Raw genomic sequence first — 23,763 nt, forward strand, 5'->3', positions numbered from 1 at the left:
CACCCTCGGCGAGGCTCAGCCATTGCACGCCGTGCTTTGCTGACCCGGGCGAATTCCCCAAATGTGGGAATCTCGACTGCACAATTTCTGGTAGTGGGGGACTGCGTTCGCGCTCTCCCCTGATTAAGTGTTGAAAACATGTGGATAGTGCTGGAGAGGAGCCCTGCGGGCTGCTGCTTACGACCATACCACCCTGGAAATGACCGATCTTGTAATATAAGCAGGGCAAGCGCACAGGCCACGCCTTCATCATTAAACCACCCCCAGTCCGACAGGCCCCGCTTTCGACCCGGACACCCACTCTTAGCCACCCACCCAAGACGCCCTAAACCCAGCCGCGGGAGCACAGAGCCACCTCGGACTGTGAAATAACGCACGTGCTGTGTCGCGGGGCTGCCCACGCCAAGTGTGTGCGTGCACACGCGCCGTCAAGGGCTTGACCGGCGCGGCTAGAGGCTTCGCCGGCCGCCGTAGCAAGCGGGCAGAATTACTCGGGTCTCTCTTCATGACGAATAAGCCTTTCGCCTTTTACTAAAGACTTCCGTGGAGAGGGACGTTGATGAGTTATGGCTATTTTTGGAAGGCCTTGCCCATCGGACAAGGCCAGCTCAGCTGTTGAAGAAAATGACAGGGAGCACAGTGGTGCACTTGGCCGTCGAGTGCAAATAGGTGTGAGCGCTTTAACTAATAGTATCGAAGGTTTTCAAAATGTGTCAAAGTGTTAAGATCTACAAGCTCACATACTGCCACTGTGTCTTGTTATGTGTGCTTAAGACATGGCTGTTGGGTACCGCAAAGGGGCCATTGTTACGCCCACGTGGAGGGGACTAGTCGTTGTCTGACAGGCAGGGACTGGTATGTGGAGGAGTGCTTTCCTCTATGGCCAGCATGTACAACTCATACTTACCTGGCAGGGGAGACACCATGATCACGAAGGTCGGTTCACCCTCGGCGAGGCTCAGCCATTGCACGCCGTGCTTTGCTGACCCGGGCGAATTCCCCAAATGTGGGAATCTCGACTGCACAATTTCTGGTAGTGGGGGACTGCGTTCGCGCTCTCCCCTGATTAAGTGTTGAAAACATGTGGATAGTGCTGGAGAGGAGCCCTGCGGGCTGCTGCTTACGACCATACCACCCTGGAAATGACCGATCTTGTAATATAAGCAGGGCAAGCGCACAGGCCACGCCTTCATCATTAAACCACCCCCAGTCCGACAGGCCCCGCTTTCGACCCGGACACCCGCTCTTAGCCACCCACCCAAGACGCCCTAAACCCAGCCGCGGGAGCACAGAGCCACCTCGGACTGTGAAATAACGCACGTGCTGTGTCGCGGGGCTGCCCACGCCAAGTGTGTGCGTGCACACGCGCCGTCAAGGGCTTGACCGGCGCGGCTAGAGGCTTCGCCGGCCGCCGTAGCAAGCGGGCAGAATTACTCGGGTCTCTCTTCATGACGAATAAGCCTTTCGCCTTTTACTAAAGACTTCCGTGGAGAGGGACGTTGATGAGTTATGGCTATTTTTGGAAGGCCTTGCCCATCGGACAAGGCCAGCTCAGCTGTTGAAGAAAATGACAGGGAGCACAGTGGTGCACTTGGCCGTCGAGTGCAAATAGGTGTGAGCGCTTTAACTAATAGTATCGAAGGTTTTCAAAATGTGTCAAAGTGTTAAGATCTACAAGCTCACATACTGCCACTGTGTCTTGTTATGTGTGCTTAAGACATGGCTGTTGGGTACCGCAAAGGGGCCATTGTTACGCCCACGTGGAGGGGACTAGTCGTTGTCTGACAGGCAGGGACTGGTATGTGGAGGAGTGCTTTCCTCTATGGCCAGCATGTACAACTCATACTTACCTGGCAGGGGAGACACCATGATCACGAAGGTCGGTTCACCCTCGGCGAGGCTCAGCCATTGCACGCCGTGCTTTGCTGACCCGGGCGAATTCCCCAAATGTGGGAATCTCGACTGCACAATTTCTGGTAGTGGGGGACTGCGTTCGCGCTCTCCCCTGATTAAGTGTTGAAAACATGTGGATAGTGCTGGAGAGGAGCCCTGCGGGCTGCTGCTTACGACCATACCACCCTGGAAATGACCGATCTTGTAATATAAGCAGGGCAAGCGCACAGGCCACGCCTTCATCATTAAACCACCCCCAGTCCGACAGGCCCCGCTTTCGACCCGGACACCCGCTCTTAGCCACCCACCCAAGACGCCCTAAACCCAGCCGCGGGAGCACAGAGCCACCTCGGACTGTGAAATAACGCACGTGCTGTGTCGCGGGGCTGCCCACGCCAAGTGTGTGCGTGCACACGCGCCGTCAAGGGCTTGACCGGCGCGGCTAGAGGCTTCGCCGGCCGCCGTAGCAAGCGGGCAGAATTACTCGGGTCTCTCTTCATGACGAATAAGCCTTTCGCCTTTTACTAAAGACTTCCGTGGAGAGGGACGTTGATGAGTTATGGCTATTTTTGGAAGGCCTTGCCCATTGGACAAGGCCAGCTCAGCTGTTGAAGAAAATGACAGGGAGCACAGTGGTGCACTTGGCCGTCTGAGTGCAAATAGGTGTGAGCGCTTTAACTAATAGCATCGAAGGTTTTCAAAATGTGTCAAAGTGTTAAGATCTACAAGCTCACATACTGCCACTGTGTCTTGTTATGTGTGCTTAAGACATGGCTGTTGGGTACCGCAAAGGGGCCATTGTTACACCCACGTGGAGGGGACTAGTCGTTGTCTGACCGGCAGGGGACTGGTATGTGGAGGAGTGCTTTCCTCTATGGCCAGCATGTACAACTCATACTTACCTGGCAGGGGAGACACCATGATCACGAAGGTCGGTTCACCCTCGGCGAGGCTCAGCCATTGCACGCCGTGCTTTGCTGACCCGGGCGAATTCCCCAAATGTGGGAATCTCGACTGCACAATTTCTGGTAGTGGGGGACTGCGTTCGCGCTCTCCCCTGATTAAGTGTTGAAAACATGTGGATAGTGCTGGAGAGGAGCCCTGCGGGCTGCTGCTTACGACCATACCACCCTGGAAATGACCGATCTTGTAATATAAGCAGGGCAAGCGCACAGGCCACGCCTTCATCATTAAACCACCCCCAGTCCGACAGGCCCCGCTTTCGACCCGGACACCCACTCTTAGCCACCCACCCAAGACGCCCTAAACCCAGCCGCGGGAGCACAGAGCCACCTCGGACTGTGAAATAACGCACGTGCTGTGTCGCGGGGCTGCCCACGCCAAGTGTGTGCGTGCACACGCGCCGTCAAGGGCTTGACCGGCGCGGCTAGAGGCTTCGCCGGCCGCCGTAGCAAGCGGGCAGAATTACTCGGGTCTCTCTTCATGACGAATAAGCCTTTCGCCTTTTACTAAAGACTTCCGTGGAGAGGGACGTTGATGAGTTATGGCTATTTTTGGAAGGCCTTGCCCATCGGACAAGGCCAGCTCAGCTGTTGAAGAAAATGACAGGGAGCACAGTGGTGCACTTGGCCGTCGAGTGCAAATAGGTGTGAGCGCTTTAACTAATAGTATCGAAGGTTTTCAAAATGTGTCAAAGTGTTAAGATCTACAAGCTCACATACTGCCACTGTGTCTTGTTATGTGTGCTTAAGACATGGCTGTTGGGTACCGCAAAGGGGCCATTGTTACGCCCACGTGGAGGGGACTAGTCGTTGTCTGACAGGCAGGGACTGGTATGTGGAGGAGTGCTTTCCTCTATGGCCAGCATGTACAACTCATACTTACCTGGCAGGGGAGACACCATGATCACGAAGGTCGGTTCACCCTCGGCGAGGCTCAGCCATTGCACGCCGTGCTTTGCTGACCCGGGCGAATTCCCCAAATGTGGGAATCTCGACTGCACAATTTCTGGTAGTGGGGGACTGCGTTCGCGCTCTCCCCTGATTAAGTGTTGAAAACATGTGGATAGTGCTGGAGAGGAGCCCTGCGGGCTGCTGCTTACGACCATACCACCCTGGAAATGACCGATCTTGTAATATAAGCAGGGCAAGCGCACAGGCCACGCCTTCATCATTAAACCACCCCCAGTCCGACAGGCCCCGCTTTCGACCCGGACACCCGCTCTTAGCCACCCACCCAAGACGCCCTAAACCCAGCCGCGGGAGCACAGAGCCACCTCGGACTGTGAAATAACGCACGTGCTGTGTCGCGGGGCTGCCCACGCCAAGTGTGTGCGTGCACACGCGCCGTCAAGGGCTTGACCGGCGCGGCTAGAGGCTTCGCCGGCCGCCGTAGCAAGCGGGCAGAATTACTCGGGTCTCTCTTCATGACGAATAAGCCTTTCGCCTTTTACTAAAGACTTCCGTGGAGAGGGACGTTGATGAGTTATGGCTATTTTTGGAAGGCCTTGCCCATCGGACAAGGCCAGCTCAGCTGTTGAAGAAAATGACAGGGAGCACAGTGGTGCACTTGGCCGTCGAGTGCAAATAGGTGTGAGCGCTTTAACTAATAGTATCGAAGGTTTTCAAAATGTGTCAAAGTGTTAAGATCTACAAGCTCACATACTGCCACTGTGTCTTGTTATGTGTGCTTAAGACATGGCTGTTGGGTACCGCAAAGGGGCCATTGTTACGCCCACGTGGAGGGGACTAGTCGTTGTCTGACAGGCAGGGACTGGTATGTGGAGGAGTGCTTTCCTCTATGGCCAGCATGTACAACTCATACTTACCTGGCAGGGGAGACACCATGATCACGAAGGTCGGTTCACCCTCGGCGAGGCTCAGCCATTGCACGCCGTGCTTTGCTGACCCGGGCGAATTCCCCAAATGTGGGAATCTCGACTGCACAATTTCTGGTAGTGGGGGACTGCGTTCGCGCTCTCCCCTGATTAAGTGTTGAAAACATGTGGATAGTGCTGGAGAGGAGCCCTGCGGGCTGCTGCTTACGACCATACCACCCTGGAAATGACCGATCTTGTAATATAAGCAGGGCAAGCGCACAGGCCACGCCTTCATCATTAAACCACCCCCAGTCCGACAGGCCCCGCTTTCGACCCGGACACCCGCTCTTAGCCACCCACCCAAGACGCCCTAAACCCAGCCGCGGGAGCACAGAGCCACCTCGGACTGTGAAATAACGCACGTGCTGTGTCGCGGGGCTGCCCACGCCAAGTGTGTGCGTGCACACGCGCCGTCAAGGGCTTGACCGGCGCGGCTAGAGGCTTCGCCGGCCGCCGTAGCAAGCGGGCAGAATTACTCGGGTCTCTCTTCATGACGAATAAGCCTTTCGCCTTTTACTAAAGACTTCCGTGGAGAGGGACGTTGATGAGTTATGGCTATTTTTGGAAGGCCTTGCCCATCGGACAAGGCCAGCTCAGCTGTTGAAGAAAATGACAGGGAGCACAGTGGTGCACTTGGCCGTCTGAGTGCAAATAGGTGTGAGCGCTTTAACTAATAGTATCGAAGGTTTTCAAAATGTGTCAAAGTGTTAAGATCTACAAGCTCACATACTGCCACTGTGTCTTGTTATGTGTGCTTAAGACATGGCTGTTGGGTACCGCAAAGGGGCCATTGTTACGCCCACGTGGAGGGGACTAGTCGTTGTCTGACCGGCAGGGTACTGGTATGTGGAGGAGTGCTTTCCTCTATGGCCAGCATGGACAACTCATACTTACGTGGCAGGGGAGACACCATGATCACGAAGGTCGGTTCACCCTCGGCGAGGCTCAGCCATTGCACACCGTGCTTTGCTGACCCGGGCGAATTCCCCAAATGTGGGAATCTCGACTGCACAATTTCTGGTATTGGGGGACTGCGTTCGCGCTCTCCCCTGATTAAGTGTTGAAAACATGTGGATAGTGCTGGAGAGGAGCCCTGCGGGCTGCTGCTTACGACCATACCACCCTGGAAATGACCGATCTTGTAATATAAGCAGGGCAAGCGCACAGGCCACGCCTTCATCATTAAACCACCCCCAGTCCGACAGGCCCCGCTTTCGACCCGGACACCCGCTCTTAGCCACCCACCCAAGACGCCCTAAACCCAGCCGCGGGAGCACAGAGCCACCTCGGACTGTGAAATAACGCACGTGCTGTGTCGCGGGGCTGCCCACGCCAAGTGTGTGCGTGCACACGCGCCGTCAAGGGCTTGACCGGCGCGGCTAGAGGCTTCGCCGGCCGCCGTAGCAAGCGGGCAGAATTACTCGGGTCTCTCTTCATGACGAATAAGCCTTTCGCCTTTTACTAAAGACTTCCGTGGAGAGGGACGTTGATGAGTTATGGCTATTTTTGGAAGGCCTTGCCCATCGGACAAGGCCAGCTCAGCTGTTGAAGAAAATGACAGGGAGCACAGTGGTGCACTTGGCCGTCTGAGTGCAAATAGGTGTGAGCGCTTTAACTAATAGTATCGAAGGTTTTCAAAATGTGTCAAAGTGTTAAGATCTACAAGCTCACATACTGCCACTGTGTCTTGTTATGTGTGCTTAAGACATGGCTGTTGGGTACCGCAAAGGGGCCATTGTTACGCCCACGTGGAGGGGACTAGTCGTTGTCTGACAGGCAGGGACTGGTATGTGGAGGAGTGCTTTCCTCTATGGCCAGCATGTACAACTCATACTTACCTGGCAGGGGAGACACCATGATCACGAAGGTCGGTTCACCCTCGGCGAGGCTCAGCCATTGCACGCCGTGCTTTGCTGACCCGGGCGAATTCCCCAAATGTGGGAATCTCGACTGCACAATTTCTGGTAGTGGGGGACTGCGTTCGCGCTCTCCCCTGATTAAGTGTTGAAAACATGTGGATAGTGCTGGAGAGGAGCCCTGCGGGCTGCTGCTTACGACCATACCACCCTGGAAATGACCAATCTTGTAATATAAGCAGGGCAAGCGCACAGGCCACGCCTTCATCATTAAACCACCCCCAGTCCGACAGGCCCCGCTTTCGACCCAGACACCCGCTCTTAGCCACCCACCCAAGACGCCCTAAACCCAGCCGCGGGAGCACAGAGCCACCTCGGACTGTGAAATAACGCACGTGCTGTGTCGCGGGGCTGCCCCCGCCAAGTGTGTGCGTGCACACGCGCCGTCAAGGGCTTGACCGGCGCGGCTAGAGGCTTCGCCGGCCGCCGTAGCAAGCGGGCAGAATTACTCGGGTCTCTCTTCATGACGAATAAGCCTTTCGCCTTTTACTAAAGACTTCCGTGGAGAGGGACGTTGATGAGTTATGGCTATTTTTGGAAGGCCTTGCCCATCGGACAAGGCCAGCTCAGCTGTTGAAGAAAATGACAGGGAGCACAGTGGTGCACTTGGCCGTCTGAGTGCAAATAGGTGTGAGCGCTTTAACTAATAGTATCGAAGGTTTTCAAAATGTGTCAAAGTGTTAAGATCTACAAGCTCACATACTGCCACTGTGTCTTGTTATGTGTGCTTAAGACATGGCTGTTGGGTACCGCAAAGGGGCCATTGTTACGCCCACGTGGAGGGGACTAGTCGTTGTCTGACCGGCAGGTGACTGGTATGTGGAGGAGTGCTTTCCTCTATGGCCAGCATGTACAACTCATACTTACCTGGCAGGGGAGACACCATGATCACGAAGGTCGGTTCACCCTCGGCGAGGCTCAGCCATTGCACGCCGTGCTTTGCTGACCCGGGCGAATTCCCCAATGTGGGAATCTCGACTGCACAATTTCTGGTAGTGGGGGACTGCGTTCGCGCTCTCCCCTGATTAAGTGTTGAAAACATGTGGATAGTGCTGGAGAGGAGCCCTGCGGGCTGCTGCTTACGACCATACCACCCTGGAAATGACCGATCTTGTAATATAAGCAGGGCAAGCGCACAGGCCACGCCTTCATCATTAAACCACCCCCAGTCCGACAGGCCCCGCTTTCGACCCGGACACCCGCTCTTAGCCACCCACCCAAGACGCCCTAAACCCAGCCGCGGGAGCACAGAGCCACCTCGGACTGTGAAATAACGCACGTGCTGTGTCGCGGGGCTGCCCACGCCAAGTGTGTGCGTGCACACGCGCCGTCAAGGGCTTGACCGGCGCGGCTAGAGGCTTCGCCGGCCGCCGTAGCAAGCGGGCAGAATTACTCGGGTCTCTCTTCATGACGAATAAGCCTTTCGCCTTTTACTAAAGACTTCCGTGGAGAGGGACGTTGATGAGTTATGGCTATTTTTGGAAGGCCTTGCCCATCGGACAAGGCCAGCTCAGCTGTTGAAGAAAATGACAGGGAGCACAGTGGTGCACTTGGCCGTCTGAGTGCAAATAGGTGTGAGCGCTTTAACTAATAGTATCGAAGGTTTTCAAAATGTGTCAAAGTGTTAAGATCTACAAGCTCACATACTGCCACTGTGTCTTGTTATGTGTGCTTAAGACATGGCTGTTGGGTACCGCAAAGGGGCCATTGTTACGCCCACGTGGAGGGGACTAGTCGTTGTCTGACCGGCAGGTGACTGGTATGTGGAGGAGTGCTTTCCTCTATGGCCAGCATGTACAACTCATACTTACCTGGCAGGGGAGACACCATGATCACGAAGGTCGGTTCACCCTCGGCGAGGCTCAGCCATTGCACGCCGTGCTTTGCTGACCCGGGCGAATTCCCCAAATGTGGGAATCTCGACTGCACAATTTCTGGTAGTGGGGGACTGCGTTCGCGCTCTCCCCTGATTAAGTGTTGAAAACATGTGGAAAGTGCTGGAGAGGAGCCCTGCGGGCTGCTGCTTACGACCATACCACCCTGGAAATGACCGATCTTGTAATATAAGCAGGGCAAGCGCACAGGCCACGCCTTCATCATTAAACCACCCCCAGTCCGACAGGCCCCGCTTTCGACCCGGACACCCGCTCTTAGCCACCCACCCAAGACGCCCTAAACCCAGCCGCGGGAGCACAGAGCCACCTCGGACTGTGAAATAACGCACGTGCTGTGTCGCGGGGCTGCCCACGCCAAGTGTGTGCGTGCACACGCGCCGTCAAGGGCTTGACCGGCGCGGCTAGAGGCTTCGCCGGCCGCCGTAGCAAGCGGGCAGAATTACTCGGGTCTCTCTTCATGACGAATAAGCCTTTCGCCTTTTACTAAAGACTTCCGTGGAGAGGGACGTTGATGAGTTATGGCTATTTTTGGAAGGCCTTGCCCATCGGACAAGGCCAGCTCAGCTGTTGAAGAAAATGACAGGGAGCACAGTGGTGCACTTGGCCGTCGAGTGCAAATAGGTGTGAGCGCTTTAACTAATAGTATCGAAGGTTTTCAAAATGTGTCAAAGTGTTAAGATCTACAAGCTCACATACTGCCACTGTGTCTTGTTATGTGTGCTTAAGACATGGCTGTTGGGTACCGCAAAGGGGCCATTGTTACGCCCACGTGGAGGGGACTAGTCGTTGTCTGACAGGCAGGGACTGGTATGTGGAGGAGTGCTTTCCTCTATGGCCAGCATGTACAACTCATACTTACCTGGCAGGGGAGACACCATGATCACGAAGGTCGGTTCACCCTCGGCGAGGCTCAGCCATTGCACGCCGTGCTTTGCTGACCCGGGCGAATTCCCCAAATGTGGGAATCTCGACTGCACAATTTCTGGTAGTGGGGGACTGCGTTCGCGCTCTCCCCTGATTAAGTGTTGAAAACATGTGGATAGTGCTGGAGAGGAGCCCTGCGGGCTGCTGCTTACGACCATACCACCCTGGAAATGACCGATCTTGTAATATAAGCAGGGCAAGCGCACAGGCCACGCCTTCATCATTAAACCACCCCCAGTCCGACAGGCCCCGCTTTCGACCCGGACACCCGCTCTTAGCCACCCACCCAAGACGCCCTAAACCCAGCCGCGGGAGCACAGAGCCACCTCGGACTGTGAAATAACGCACGTGCTGTGTCGCGGGGCTGCCCACGCCAAGTGTGTGCGTGCACACGCGCCGTCAAGGGCTTGACCGGCGCGGCTAGAGGCTTCGCCGGCCGCCGTAGCAAGCGGGCAGAATTACTCGGGTCTCTCTTCATGACGAATAAGCCTTTCGCCTTTTACTAAAGACTTCCGTGGAGAGGGACGTTGATGAGTTATGGCTATTTTTGGAAGGCCTTGCCCATCGGACAAGGCCAGCTCAGCTGTTGAAGAAAATGACAGGGAGCACAGTGGTGCACTTGGCCGTCTGAGTGCAAATAGGTGTGAGCGCTTTAACTAATAGTATCGAAGGTTTTCAAAATGTGTCAAAGTGTTAAGATCTACAAGCTCACATACTGCCACTGTGTCTTGTTATGTGTGCTTAAGACATGGCTGTTGGGTACCGCAAAGGGGCCATTGTTACGCCCACGTGGAGGGGACTAGTCGTTGTCTGACCGGCAGGTGACTGGTATGTGGAGGAGTGCTTTCCTCTATGGCCAGCATGTACAACTCATACTTACCTGGCAGGGGAGACACCATGATCACGAAGGTCGGTTCACCCTCGGCGAGGCTCAGCCATTGCACGCCGTGCTTTGCTGACCCGGGCGAATTCCCCAATGTGGGAATCTCGACTGCACAATTTCTGGTAGTGGGGGACTGCGTTCGCGCTCTCCCCTGATTAAGTGTTGAAAACATGTGGATAGTGCTGGAGAGGAGCCCTGCGGGCTGCTGCTTACGACCATACCACCCTGGAAATGACCGATCTTGTAATATAAGCAGGGCAAGCGCACAGGCCACGCCTTCATCATTAAACCACCCCCAGTCCGACAGGCCCCGCTTTCGACCCGGACACCCGCTCTTAGCCACCCACCCAAGACGCCCTAAACCCAGCCGCGGGAGCACAGAGCCACCTCGGACTGTGAAATAACGCACGTGCTGTGTCGCGGGGCTGCCCACGCCAAGTGTGTGCGTGCACACGCGCCGTCAAGGGCTTGACCGGCGCGGCTAGAGGCGTCGCCGGCCGCCGTAGCAAGCGGGCAGAATTACTCGGGTCTCTCTTCATGACGAATAAGCCTTTCGCCTTTTACTAAAGACTTCCGTGGAGAGGGACGTTGATGAGTTATGGCTATTTTTGGAAGGCCTTGCCCATCGGACAAGGCCAGCTCAGCTGTTGAAGAAAATGACAGGGAGCACAGTGGTGCACTTGGCCGTCTGAGTGCAAATAGGTGTGAGCGCTTTAACTAATAGTATCGAAGGTTTTCAAAATGTGTCAAAGTGTTAAGATCTACAAGCTCACATACTGCCACTGTGTCTTGTTATGTGTGCTTAAGACATGGCTGTTGGGTACCGCAAAGGGGCCATTGTTACGCCCACGTGGAGGGGACTAGTCGTTGTCTGACCGGCAGCGGACTGGTATGTGGAGGAGTGCTTTCCTCTATGGCCAGCATGTACAACTCATACTTACCTGGCAGGGGAGACACCATGATCACGAAGGTCGGTTCACCCTCGGCGAGGCTCAGCCATTGCACGCCGTGCTTTGCTGACCCGGGCGAATTCCCCAATGTGGGAATCTCGACTGCACAATTTCTGGTAGTGGGGGACTGCGTTCGCGCTCTCCCCTGATTAAGTGTTGAAAACATGTGGATAGTGCTGGAGAGGAGCCCTGCGGGCTGCTGCTTACGACCATACCACCCTGGAAATGACCGATCTTGTAATATAAGCAGGGCAAGCGCACAGGCCACGCCTTCATCATTAAACCACCCCCAGTCCGACAGGCCCCGCTTTCGACCCGGACACCCGCTCTTAGCCACCCACCCAAGACGCCCTAAACCCAGCCGCGGGAGCACAGAGCCACCTCGGACTGTGAAATAACGCACGTGCTGTGTCGCGGGGCTGCCCACGCCAAGTGTGTGCGTGCACACGCGCCGTCAAGGGCTTGACCGGCGCGGCTAGAGGCGTCGCCGGCCGCCGTAGCAAGCGGGCAGAATTACTCGGGTCTCTCTTCATGACGAATAAGCCTTTCGCCTTTTACTAAAGACTTCCGTGGAGAGGGACGTTGATGAGTTATGGCTATTTTTGGAAGGCCTTGCCCATCGGACAAGGCCAGCTCAGCTGTTGAAGAAAATGACAGGGAGCACAGTGGTGCACTTGGCCGTCTGAGTGCAAATAGGTGTGAGCGCTTTAACTAATAGTATCGAAGGTTTTCAAAATGTGTCAAAGTGTTAAGATCTACAAGCTCACATACTGCCACTGTGTCTTGTTATGTGTGCTTAAGACATGGCTGTTGGGTACCGCAAAGGGGCCATTGTTACGCCCACGTGGAGGGGACTAGTCGTTGTCTGACCGGCAGCGGACTGGTATGTGGAGGAGTGCTTTCCTCTATGGCCAGCATGTACAACTCATACTTACCTGGCAGGGGAGACACCATGATCACGAAGGTCGGTTCACCCTCGGCGAGGCTCAGCCATTGCACGCCGTGCTTTGCTGACCCGGGCGAATTCCCCAATGTGGGAATCTCGACTGCACAATTTCTGGTAGTGGGGGACTGCGTTCGCGCTCTCCCCTGATTAAGTGTTGAAAACATGTGGATAGTGCTGGAGAGGAGCCCTGCGGGCTGCTGCTTACGACCATACCACCCTGGAAATGACCGATCTTGTAATATAAGCAGGGCAAGCGCACAGGCCACGCCTTCATCATTAAACCACCCCCAGTCCGACAGGCCCCGCTTTCGACCCGGACACCCGCTCTTAGCCACCCACCCAAGACGCCCTAAACCCAGCCGCGGGAGCACAGAGCCACCTCGGACTGTGAAATAACGCACGTGCTGTGTCGCGGGGCTGCCCACGCCAAGTGTGTGCGTGCACACGCGCCGTCAAGGGCTTGACCGGCGCGGCTAGAGGCTTCGCCGGCCGCCGTAGCAAGCGGGCAGAATTACTCGGGTCTCTCTTCATGACGAATAAGCCTTTCGCCTTTTACTAAAGACTTCCGTGGAGAGGGACGTTGATGAGTTATGGCTATTTTTGGAAGGCCTTGCCCATCGGACAAGGCCAGCTCAGCTGTTGAAGAAAATGACAGGGAGCACAGTGGTGCACTTGGCCGTCTGAGTGCAAATAGGTGTGAGCGCTTTAACTAATAGTATCGAAGGTTTTCAAAATGTGTCAAAGTGTTAAGATCTACAAGCTCACATACTGCCACTGTGTCTTGTTATGTGTGCTTAAGACATGGCTGTTGGGTACCGCAAAGGGGCCATTGTTACGCCCACGTGGAGGGGACTAGTCGTTGTCTGACCGGCAGGTGACTGGTATGTGGAGGAGTGCTTTCCTCTATGGCCAGCATGTACAACTCATACTTACCTGGCAGGGGAGACACCATGATCACGAAGGTCGGTTCACCCTCGGCGAGGCTCAGCCATTGCACGCCGTGCTTTGCTGACCCGGGCGAATTCCCCAAATGTGGGAATCTCGACTGCACAATTTCTGGTAGTGGGGGACTGCGTTCGCGCTCTCCCCTGATTAAGTGTTGAAAACATGTGGAAAGTGCTGGAGAGGAGCCCTGCGGGCTGCTGCTTACGACCATACCACCCTGGAAATGACCGATCTTGTAATATAAGCAGGGCAAGCGCACAGGCCACGCCTTCATCATTAAACCACCCCCAGTCCGACAGGCCCCGCTTTCGACCCGGACACCCGCTCTTAGCCACCCACCCAAGACGCCCTAAACCCAGCCGCGGGAGCACAGAGCCACCTCGGACTGTGAAATAACGCACGTGCTGTGTCGCGGGGCTGCCCACGCCAAGTGTGTGCGTGCACACGCGCCGTCAAGGGCTTGACCGGCGCGGCTAGAGGCTTCGCCGGCCGCCGTAGCAAGCGGGCAGAATTACTCGGGTCTCTCTTCATGACGAATAAGCCTTTCGCCTTTTACTAAAGACTTCCGTGGAGAGGGACGTTGATGAGTTATGGCTATTTTTGGAAGGCCTTGCCCATCGGACAAGGCCAGCTCAGCTGTTGAAGAAAATGACAGGGAGCACAGTGGTGCACTTGGCCGTCTGAGTGCAAATAGGTGTGAGCGCTTTAACTAATAGTATCGAAGGTTTTCAAAATGTGTCAAAGTGTTAAGATCTACAAGCTCACATACTGCCACTGTGTCTTGTTATGTGTGCTTAACACATTGATTGCTAGAGTTTTCTATTTGCTCAGGCTTGGTGGTGCTGAGCGATTAACATTGGGACTTCTGAACTTTTTCGGGGCCCACAGCGAGGGGCCTCTTATAGCGAGAATCACACCGCATAAATCAAAAGGAAGCCAAACTAGTCCACTTCAATTTAAAAAAAAAATTATGATTCTACCATCTTCCATTCTGGAGATATTGACCTTTTTCTAACACCTGCTTTTCGCAGCACGCTGCTCTTTTGAAAAAACAGCAGAGATATGGAAGGTTGAAGTTGACAGACATTGACAGACAGATATAAAAATGAACACAAATAATATCATATACATACTACACACTGAATGAAAGCCCTGAATGTCTACTTTTAGGAGGAAAACAAATACACATGGTCCCATGTATAGTTTGTCAGTAATTGGCTATTGAATGCAGCTTGTGTAGTGAGCAGTGCAATGTTGCGCAACATTGCACTGCTCACTTCACAGGGGTGTGATTTTCATTATTATTACAGTAGAAGTATTTTTCTTATGAAAGCAGAGAGTCTTCTGTTTCATACGGTATATAGTATGTACATTTCGCTATAGGCCTTATTTTGTGAATAATAGTTCTTCTGGTCCATGCATTTTCTGAAATCCTCTCTGGTGGGCGCAAGCTGCATTCAATAGCCAATTACTGACAAACTATATTTGTATATATTTGTATATTTGTTTTCCTCCTAAAAGTAGACATTCAGGGCTTTCATTCAGTGTGTAGTATGTATATGATAATAATTTATTTATGTTTATATCTGCCTGTCAATCTCTGTGACTTTAAACCTTTATAACTCGCTATGATAACTTCATGAGGAAATGCTCACTTCACAGGGGTGTGATTTTTATTATTATTACAGTATTAGTTTTTTTCTTATGAAAGCAGAGGGTCTTCTGTTTCATACGGTATATAATATGTACATGTCGCTATAGGCCTTATTTTGTGAATAATAGTTGGACCTGAACAACTGCATTCAATAGCCTACTGACAAACTGTACATGGGATCAATATTATGTATTTGTTTTCCTCCTAAAAGTAGACAATTAGGGCTTTCATTCAGTGTGTAGTATGTATATGACAATAATTTATTTATGTTTATTTTTATATCTGCCTTCAGAACGATAGTATAACGGTGAGATGCGTTACTGGATCGGTGAGTTTAGTGGTTGAGGTTGACATGTCTGGACATGTTTGAGGAAAGAAGCACAGGAGAGAGAGATGATCAAATAACTGGCTGCTTTGTTGGACAACGCTATCTTCACTTTGTTTGGGCAAAGAAGCAGAGATCAGCGATGGAAAAGAGTTTTATCCACGGCAGATAAGTAATGACGTATTATCGAGGGACCGCCATGATCAACTAACTGCCTGGGACCGAGGCTACGTTGTCACCAGCCAATGCAGCCATCGCTATCCGTTGTGTGATTGTAGCCTTTTTATTCATTATAATTGCAGTGATAAGACCTATATCACAGCCGGGCGTCTCTCTCGATACCGTGGATATAGCCTACATCCACAATCACACAACGGATAGCGATGATGGCTGCATTGGCTGACGAAGACGTAGGCAGTAAGTTGATCATGGCGGTCCTTCGATAATACGTCATTACTTATCTGCCGTGGATATAAAGCTCTTTTCCATCGCTGATCGTGCTTCTTGCCCAAACAAACAAAGTGAAGACGCGATGGCGATACACACAACGGATAGCGATGGCTGGTGAAGACTGAAGACGTAGCCAGGCAGTTAGTTGATCATGGCGTGTGCCGTGTGCGTGTTGAAAACGTTATGAAATGGCGATCGTTGAAGATTATTCTTGGTTTATATACTGGCAGAGGGCAAATCGACACGACTGCGTTATATCTTTTTCCGAGAATGAGAGAGCGGTGCAAGGCGATTGCAAGGCGCAGTGTGGCCTGGGGCCAGTGGGGGGGGAACTCAAACTGCAATGCGATCCGGGCAGAAGAGACTCCCCCCATAAAGATTCCTCGGGAGAAACCATGTAGAAACAGGAGGGGAGGGGGAATCGAGTGTATTCACAGACACTAGACTACTACTAGAGTATGGGTAACTCCATTTTAGATGCCCTGACATCTGCGTTGGTCTATGCCGTTGCCGTGCAGACCCATACGTGTAATGGAGGCATTGGAGGAGGGAGCGTCTTCGCCACAGACAGACCTCTTTTCAGGAGGGAGGGGCTTTTTACTCCCGGATCACATATTGGAGCTTCCTGGAGACGATCGCTGTTATTTTCTTCGGTGTCCTGGAGCATAGGACGTTGATGTACAGTAAGCAATAAAAAAACGTATAAAACGTATACATACGCTTCGCGCGTACGGCGTTCGATATTAATAAAGCGTATGGATACGTTTCCAGCATTTTTTGTGTTAAGACATGGCTGTTGGGTACCGCAAAGGGGCCATTGTTACGCCCACGTGGAGGGGACTAGTCGTTGTCTGACCGGCAGGGGACTGGTATGTGGAGGAGTGCTTTCCTCTATGGCCAGCATGGACAACTCATACTTACCTGGCAGGGGAGACACCATGATCACGAAGGTCGGTTCACCCTCGGCGAGGCTCAGCCATTGCACACCGTGCTTTGCTGACCCGGGCGAATTCCCCAAATGTGGGAATCTCGACTGCACAATTTCTGGTAGTGGGGGACTGCGTTCGCGCTCTCCCCTGATTAAGTGTTGAAAACATGTGGATAGTGCTGGAGAGGAGCCCTGCGGGCTGCTGCTTACGACCATACCACCCTGGAAATGACCGATCTTGTAATATAAGCAGGGCAAGCGCACAGGCCACGCCTTCATCATTAAACCACCCCCAGTCCGACAGGCCCAGCTTTCGACCCGGACACCCGCTCTTAGCCACCCACCCAAGACGCCCTAAACCCAGCCGCGGGAGCACAGAGCCACCTCGGACTGTGAAATAACGCACGTGCTGTGTCGCGGGGCTGCCCACGGCAAGTGTGTGCGTGCACACGCGCCGTCAAGATCTTGACCGGCGCGGCTAGAGGCTTCGCCGGCCGCCGTAGCAAGCGGGCAGAATTACTCGGGTCTCTCTTCATGACGAATAAGCCTTTCGCCTTTTACTAAAGACTTCCGTGGAGAGGGACGTTGATGAGTTATGGCTATTTTTGGAAGGCCTTGCCCATCGGACAAGGCCAGCTCAGCTGTTGAAGAAAATGACAGGGAGCACAGTGGTGCACTTGGCCGTCTGAGTGCAAATAGGTGTGAGCGCTTTAACTAATAGTATCGAAGGTTTTCAAAATGTGTCAAAGTGTTAAGATCTACAAGCTCACATACTGCCACTGTGTCTTGTTATGTGTGCTTAAGACATGGCTGTTGGGTACCGCAAAGGGGCCATTGTTACGCCCACGTGGAGGGGACTAGTCGTTGTCTGACAGGCAGGGACTGGTATGTGGAGGAGTGCTTTCCTCTATGGCCAGCATGTACAACTCATACTTACCTGGCAGGGGAGACACCATGATCACGAAGGTCGGTTCACCCTCGGCGAGGCTCAGCCATTGCACGCCGTGCTTTGCTGACCCGGGCGAATTCCCCAAATGTGGGAATCTCGACTGCACAATTTCTGGTAGTGGGGGACTGCGTTCGCGCTCTCCCCTGATTAAGTGTTGAAAACATGTGGATAGTGCTGGAGAGGAGTTCTGCGGGCTGCTGCTTACGACCATACCACCCTGGAAATGACCGATCTTGTAATATAAGCAGGGCAAGCGCACAGGCCACGCCTTCATCATTAAACCACCCCCAGTCCGACAGGCCCCGCTTTCGACCCGGACACCCGCTCTTAGCCACCCACCCAAGACGCCCTAAACCCAGCCGCGGGAGCACAGAGCCACCTCGGACTGTGAAATAACGCACGTGCTGTGTCGCGGGGCTGCCCATGCCAAGTGTGTGCGTGCACACGCGCCGTCAAGGGCTTGACCGGCGCGGCTAGAGGCTTCGCCGGCCGCCGTAGCAAGCGGGCAGAATTACTCGGGTCTCTCTTCATGACGAATAAGCCTTTCGCCTTTTACTAAAGACTTCCGTGGAGAGGGACGTTGATGAGTTATGGCTATTTTTGGAAGGCCTTGCCCATCGGACAAGGCCAGCTCAGCTGTTGAAGAAAATGACAGGGAGCACAGTGGTGCACTTGGCCGTCTGAGTGCAAATAGGTGTGAGCGCTTTAACTAATAGTATCGAAGGTTTTCAAAATGTGTCAAAGTGTTAAGATCTACAAGCTCACATACTGCCACTGTGTCTTGTTATGTGTGCTTAAGACATGGCTGTTGGGTACCGCAAAGGGGCCATTGTTACGCCCACGTGGAGGGGACTAGTCGTTGTCTGACCGGCAGGTGACTGGTATGTGGAGGAGTGCTTTCCTCTATGGCCAGCATGTACAACTCATACTTACCTGGCAGGGGAGACACCATGATCACGAAGGTCGGTTCACCCTCGGCGAGGCTCAGCCATTGCACGCCGTGCTTTGCTGACCCGGGCGAATTCCCCAAATGTGGGAATCTCGACTGCACAATTTCTGGTAGTGGGGGACTGCGTTCGCGCTCTCCCCTGATTAAGTGTTGAAAACATGTGGATAGTGCTGGAGAGGAGCCCTGCGGGCTGCTGCTTACGACCATACCACCCTGGAAATGACCGATCTTGTAATATAAGCAGGGCAAGCGCACAGGCCACGCCTTCATCATTAAACCACCCCCAGTCCGACAGGCCCCGCTTTCGACCCGGACACCCGCTCTTAGCCACCCACCCAAGACGCCCTAAACCCAGCCGCGGGAGCACAGAGCCACCTCGGACTGTGAAATAACGCACGTGCTGTGTCGCGGGGCTGCCCACGCCAAGTGTGTGCGTGCACACGCGCCGTCAAGGGCTTGACCGGCGCGGCTAGAGGCTTCGCCGGCCGCCGTAGCAAGCGGGCAGAATTACTCGGGTCTCTCTTCATGACGAATAAGCCTTTCGCCTTTTACTAAAGACTTCCGTGGAGAGGGACGTTGATGAGTTATGGCTATTTTTGGAAGGCCTTGCCCATCGGACAAGGCCAGCTCAGCTGTTGAAGAAAATGACAGGGAGCACAGTGGTGCACTTGGCCGTCTGAGTGCAAATAGGTGTGAGCGCTTTAACTAATAGTATCGAAGGTTTTCAAAATGTGTCAAAGTGTTAAGATCTACAAGCTCACATACTGCCACTGTGTCTTGTTATATGTGCTTAAGACATGGCTGTTGGGTACCGCAAAGGGGCCATTGTTACGCCCACGTGGAGGGGACTAGTCGTTGTCTGACCGGCAGGGGACTGGTATGTGGAGGAGTGCTTTCCTCTATGGCCAGCATGTACAACTCATACTTACCTGGCAGGGGAGACACCATGATCACGAAGGTCGGTTCACCCTCGGCGAGGCTCAGCCATTGCACGCCGTGCTTTGCTGACCCGGGCGAATTCCCCAAATGTGGGAATCTCGACTGCACAATTTCTGGTAGTGGGGGACTGCGTTCGCGCTCTCCCCTGATTAAGTGTTGAAAACATGTGGATAGTGCTGGAGAGGAGCCCTGCGGGCTGCTGCTTACGACCATACCACCCTGGAAATGACCGATCTTGTAATATAAGCAGGGCAAGCGCACAGGCCACGCCTTCATCATTAAACCACCCCCAGTCCGACAGGCCCCGCTTTCGACCCGGACACCCGCTCTTAGCCACCCACCCAAGACGCCCTAAACCCAGCCGCGGGAGCACAGAGCCACCTCGGACTGTGAAATAACGCACGTGCTGTGTCGCGGGGCTGCCCACGCCAAGTGTGTGCGTGCACACGCGCCGTCAAGGGCTTGACCGGCGCGGCTAGAGGCTTCGCCGGCCGCCGTAGCAAGCGGGCAGAATTACTCGGGTCTCTCTTCATGACGAATAAGCCTTTCGCCTTTTACTAAAGACTTCCGTGGAGAGGGAAGTTGATGAGTTATGGCTATTTTTGGAAGGCCTTGCCCATCGGACAAGGCCAGCTCAGCTGTTGAAGAAAATGACAGGGAGCACAGTGGTGCACTTGGCCGTCTGAGTGCAAATAGGTGTGAGCGCTTTAACTAATAGTATCGAAGGTTTTCAAAATGTGTCAAAGTGTTAAGATCTACAAGCTCACATACTGCCTCTGTGTCTTGTTATGTGTGCTTAAGACATGGCTGTTGGGTACCGCAAAGGGGCCATTGTTACGCCCACGTGGAGGGGACTAGTCGTTGTCTGACCGGCAGGGGACTGGTATGTGGAGGAGTGCTTTCCTCTATGGCCAGCATGTACAACTCATACTTACCTGGCAGGGGAGACACCATGATCACGAAGGTCGGTTCACCCTCGGCGAGGCTCAGCCATTGCACGCCGTGCTTTGCTGACCCGGGCGAATTCCCCAAATGTGGGAATCTCGACTGCACAATTTCTCGTAGTGGGGGACTGCGTTCGCGCTCTCCCCTGATTAAGTGTTGAAAACATGTGGATAGTGCTGGAGAGGAGCCCTGCGGGCTGCTGCTTACGACCATACCACCCTGGAAATGACCGATCTTGTAATATAAGCAGGGCAAGCGCACAGGCCACGCCTTCATCATTAAACCACCCCCAGTCCGACAGGCCCCGCTTTAGACCCGGACACCCGCTCTTAGCCACCCACCCAAGACGCCCTAAACCCAGCCGCGGGAGCACAGAGCCACCTCGGACTGTGAAATAACGCACGTGCTGTGTCGCGGGGCTGCCCACGCCAAGTGTGTGCGTGCACACGCGCCGTCAAGGGCTTGACCGGCGCGGCTAGAGGCTTCGCCGGCCGCCGTAGCAAGCGGGCAGAATTACTCGGGTCTCTCTTCATGACGAATAAGCCTTTCGCCTTTTACTAAAGACTTCTGTGGAGAGGGACGTTGATGAGTTATGGCTATTTTTGGAAGGCCTTGCCCATTGGACAAGGCCAGCTCAGCTGTTTTAGAAAATGACAGGGAGCACAGTGGTGCACTTGGTCGTCTGAGTGCAAATAGGTGTGAGCGCTTTAACTAATAGTATCCAAGGTTTTCAAAATGTGTCAAAGTGTTAAGATCTACAAGCTCACATACTGCCACTGTGTCTTGTTATGTGTGCTTAAGACATGGCTGTTGGGTACCGCAAAGGGGCCATTGTTACGCCCACGTGGAGGGGACTAGTCGTTGTCTGACCGGCAAGGGACTGGTATGTGGAGGAGTGCTTTCCTCTATGGCCAGCATGTACAACTCATACTTACCTGGCAGGGGAGACACCATGATCACGAAGGTCGGTTCACCCTCGGCGAGGCTCAGCCATTGCACGCCGTGACCCGGGCGAATTCCCCAAATGTGGGAATCTCGACTGCACAATTTCTGGTAGTGGGGGACTGCGTTCGCGCTCTCCCCTGATTAAGTGTTGAAAACATGTGGATAGTGCTGGAGAGGAGCCCTGCGGGCTGCTGCTTACGACCATACCACCCTGGAAATGACCGATCTTGTAATATAAGCAGGGCAAGCGCACAGGCCACGCCTTCATCATTAAACCACCCCCAGTCCGACAGGCCCCGCTTTAGACCCGGACACCCGCTCTTAGCCACCCACCCAAGACGCCCTAAACCCAGCCGCGGGAGCACAGAGCCACCTCGGACTGTGAAATAACGCACGTGCTGTGTCGCGGGGCTGCCCACGCCAAGTGTGTGCGTGCACACGCGCCGTCAATGGCTTGACCGGCGCGGCTAGAGGCTTCGCCGGCCGCCGTAGCAAGCGGGCAGAATTACTCGGGTCTCTCTTCATGACGAATAAGCCTTTCGCCTTTTACTAAAGACTTCCGTGGAGAGGGACGTTGATGAGTTATGGCTATTTTTGGAAGGCCTTGCCCATTGGACAAGGCCAGCTCAGCTGTTTTAGAAAATGACAGGGAGCACAGTGGTGCACTTGGTCGTCTGAGTGCAAATAGGTGTGAGCGCTTTAACTAATAGTATCCAAGGTTTTCAAAATGTGTCAAAGTGTTAAGATCTACAAGCTCACATACTGCCACTGTGTCTTGTTATGTGTGCTTAAGACATGGCTGTTGGGTACCGCAAAGGGGCCATTGTTACGCCCACGTGGAGGGGACTAGTCGTTGTCTGACCGGCAGGGTACTGGTATGTGGAGGAGTGCTTTCCTCTATGGCCAGCATGTACAACTCATACTTACCTGGCAGGGGAGACACCATGATCACGAAGGTCGGTTCACCCTCGGCGAGGCTCAGCCATTGCACGCCGTGCTTTGCTGACCCGGGCGAATTCCCCAAATGTGGGAATCTCGACTGCACAATTTCTGGTAGTGGGGGACTGCGTTCGCGCTCTCCCCTGATTAAGTGTTGAAAACATGTGGATAGTGCTGGAGAGGAGCCCTGCGGGCTGCTGCTTACGACCATACCACCCTGGAAATGACCGATCTTGTAATATAAGCAGGGCAAGCGCACAGGCCACGCCTTCATCATTAAACCACCCCCAGTCCGACAGGCCCCGCTTTAGACCCGGACACCCGCTCTTAGCCACCCACCCAAGACGCCCTAAACCCAGCCGCGGGAGCACAGAGCCACCTCGGACTGTGAAATAACGCACGTGCTGTGTCGCGGGGCTGCCCACGCCAAGTGTGTGCGTGCACACGCGCCGTCAAGGGCTTGACCGGCGCGGCTAGAGGCTTCGCCGGCCGCCGTAGCAAGCGGGCAGAATTACTCGGGTCTCTCTTCATGACGAATAAGCCTTTCGCCTTTTACTAAAGACTTCCGTGGAGAGGGACGTTGATGAGTTATGGCTATTTATGGAAGGCCTTGCCCATCGGACAAGGCCAGCTCAGCTGTTGAAGAAAATGACAGGGAGCACAGTGGTGCACTTGGTCGTCTGAGTGCAAATAGGTGTGAGCGCTTTAACTAATAGTATCCAAGGTTTTCAAAATGTGTCAAAGTGTTAAGATCTACAAGCTCACATACTGCCACTGTGTCTTGTTATGTGTGCTTAAGACATGGCTGTTGGGTACCGCAAAGGGGCCATTGTTACGCCCACGTGGAGGGGACTAGTCGTTGTCTGACCGGCAGGGGACTGGTATGTGGAGGAGTGCTTTCCTCTATGGCCAGCATGTACAACTCATACTTACCTGGCAGGGGAGACACCATGATCACGAAGGTCGGTTCACCCTCGGCGAGGCTCAGCCATTGCACGCCGTGCTTTGCTGACCCGGGCGAATTCCCCAAATGTGGGAATCTCGACTGCACAATTTCTGGTAGTGGGGGACTGCGTTCGCGCTCTCCCCTGATTAAGTGTTGAAAACATGTGGATAGTGCTGGAGAGGAGCCCTGCGGGCTGCTGCTTACGACCATACCACCCTGGAAATGACCGATCTTGTAATATAAGCAGGGCAAGCGCACAGGCCACGCCTTCATCATTAAACCACCCCCAGTCCGACAGGCCCCGCTTTCGACCCGGACACCCGCTCTTAGCCACCCACCCAAGACGCCCTAAACCCAGCCGCGGGAGCACAGAGCCACCTCGGACTGTGAAATAACGCACGTGCTGTGTCGCGGGGCTGCCCACGCCAAGTGTATGCGTGCACACGCGCCGTCAAGGGCTTGACCGGCGCGGCTAGAGGCTTCGGCGGCCGCCGTAGCAAGCGGGCAGAATTACTCGGGTCTCTCTTCATGACGAATAAGCCTTTCGCCTTTTACTAAAGACTTCCGTGGAGAGGGACGTTGATGAGTTATGGCTATTTTTGG

The sequence above is a fragment of the Protomyctophum parallelum genome (assembly GCF_964188405.1).
Source record: "Protomyctophum parallelum genome assembly, chromosome: 23".
NCBI lineage: Eukaryota > Metazoa > Chordata > Actinopteri > Myctophiformes > Myctophidae > Protomyctophum > Protomyctophum parallelum.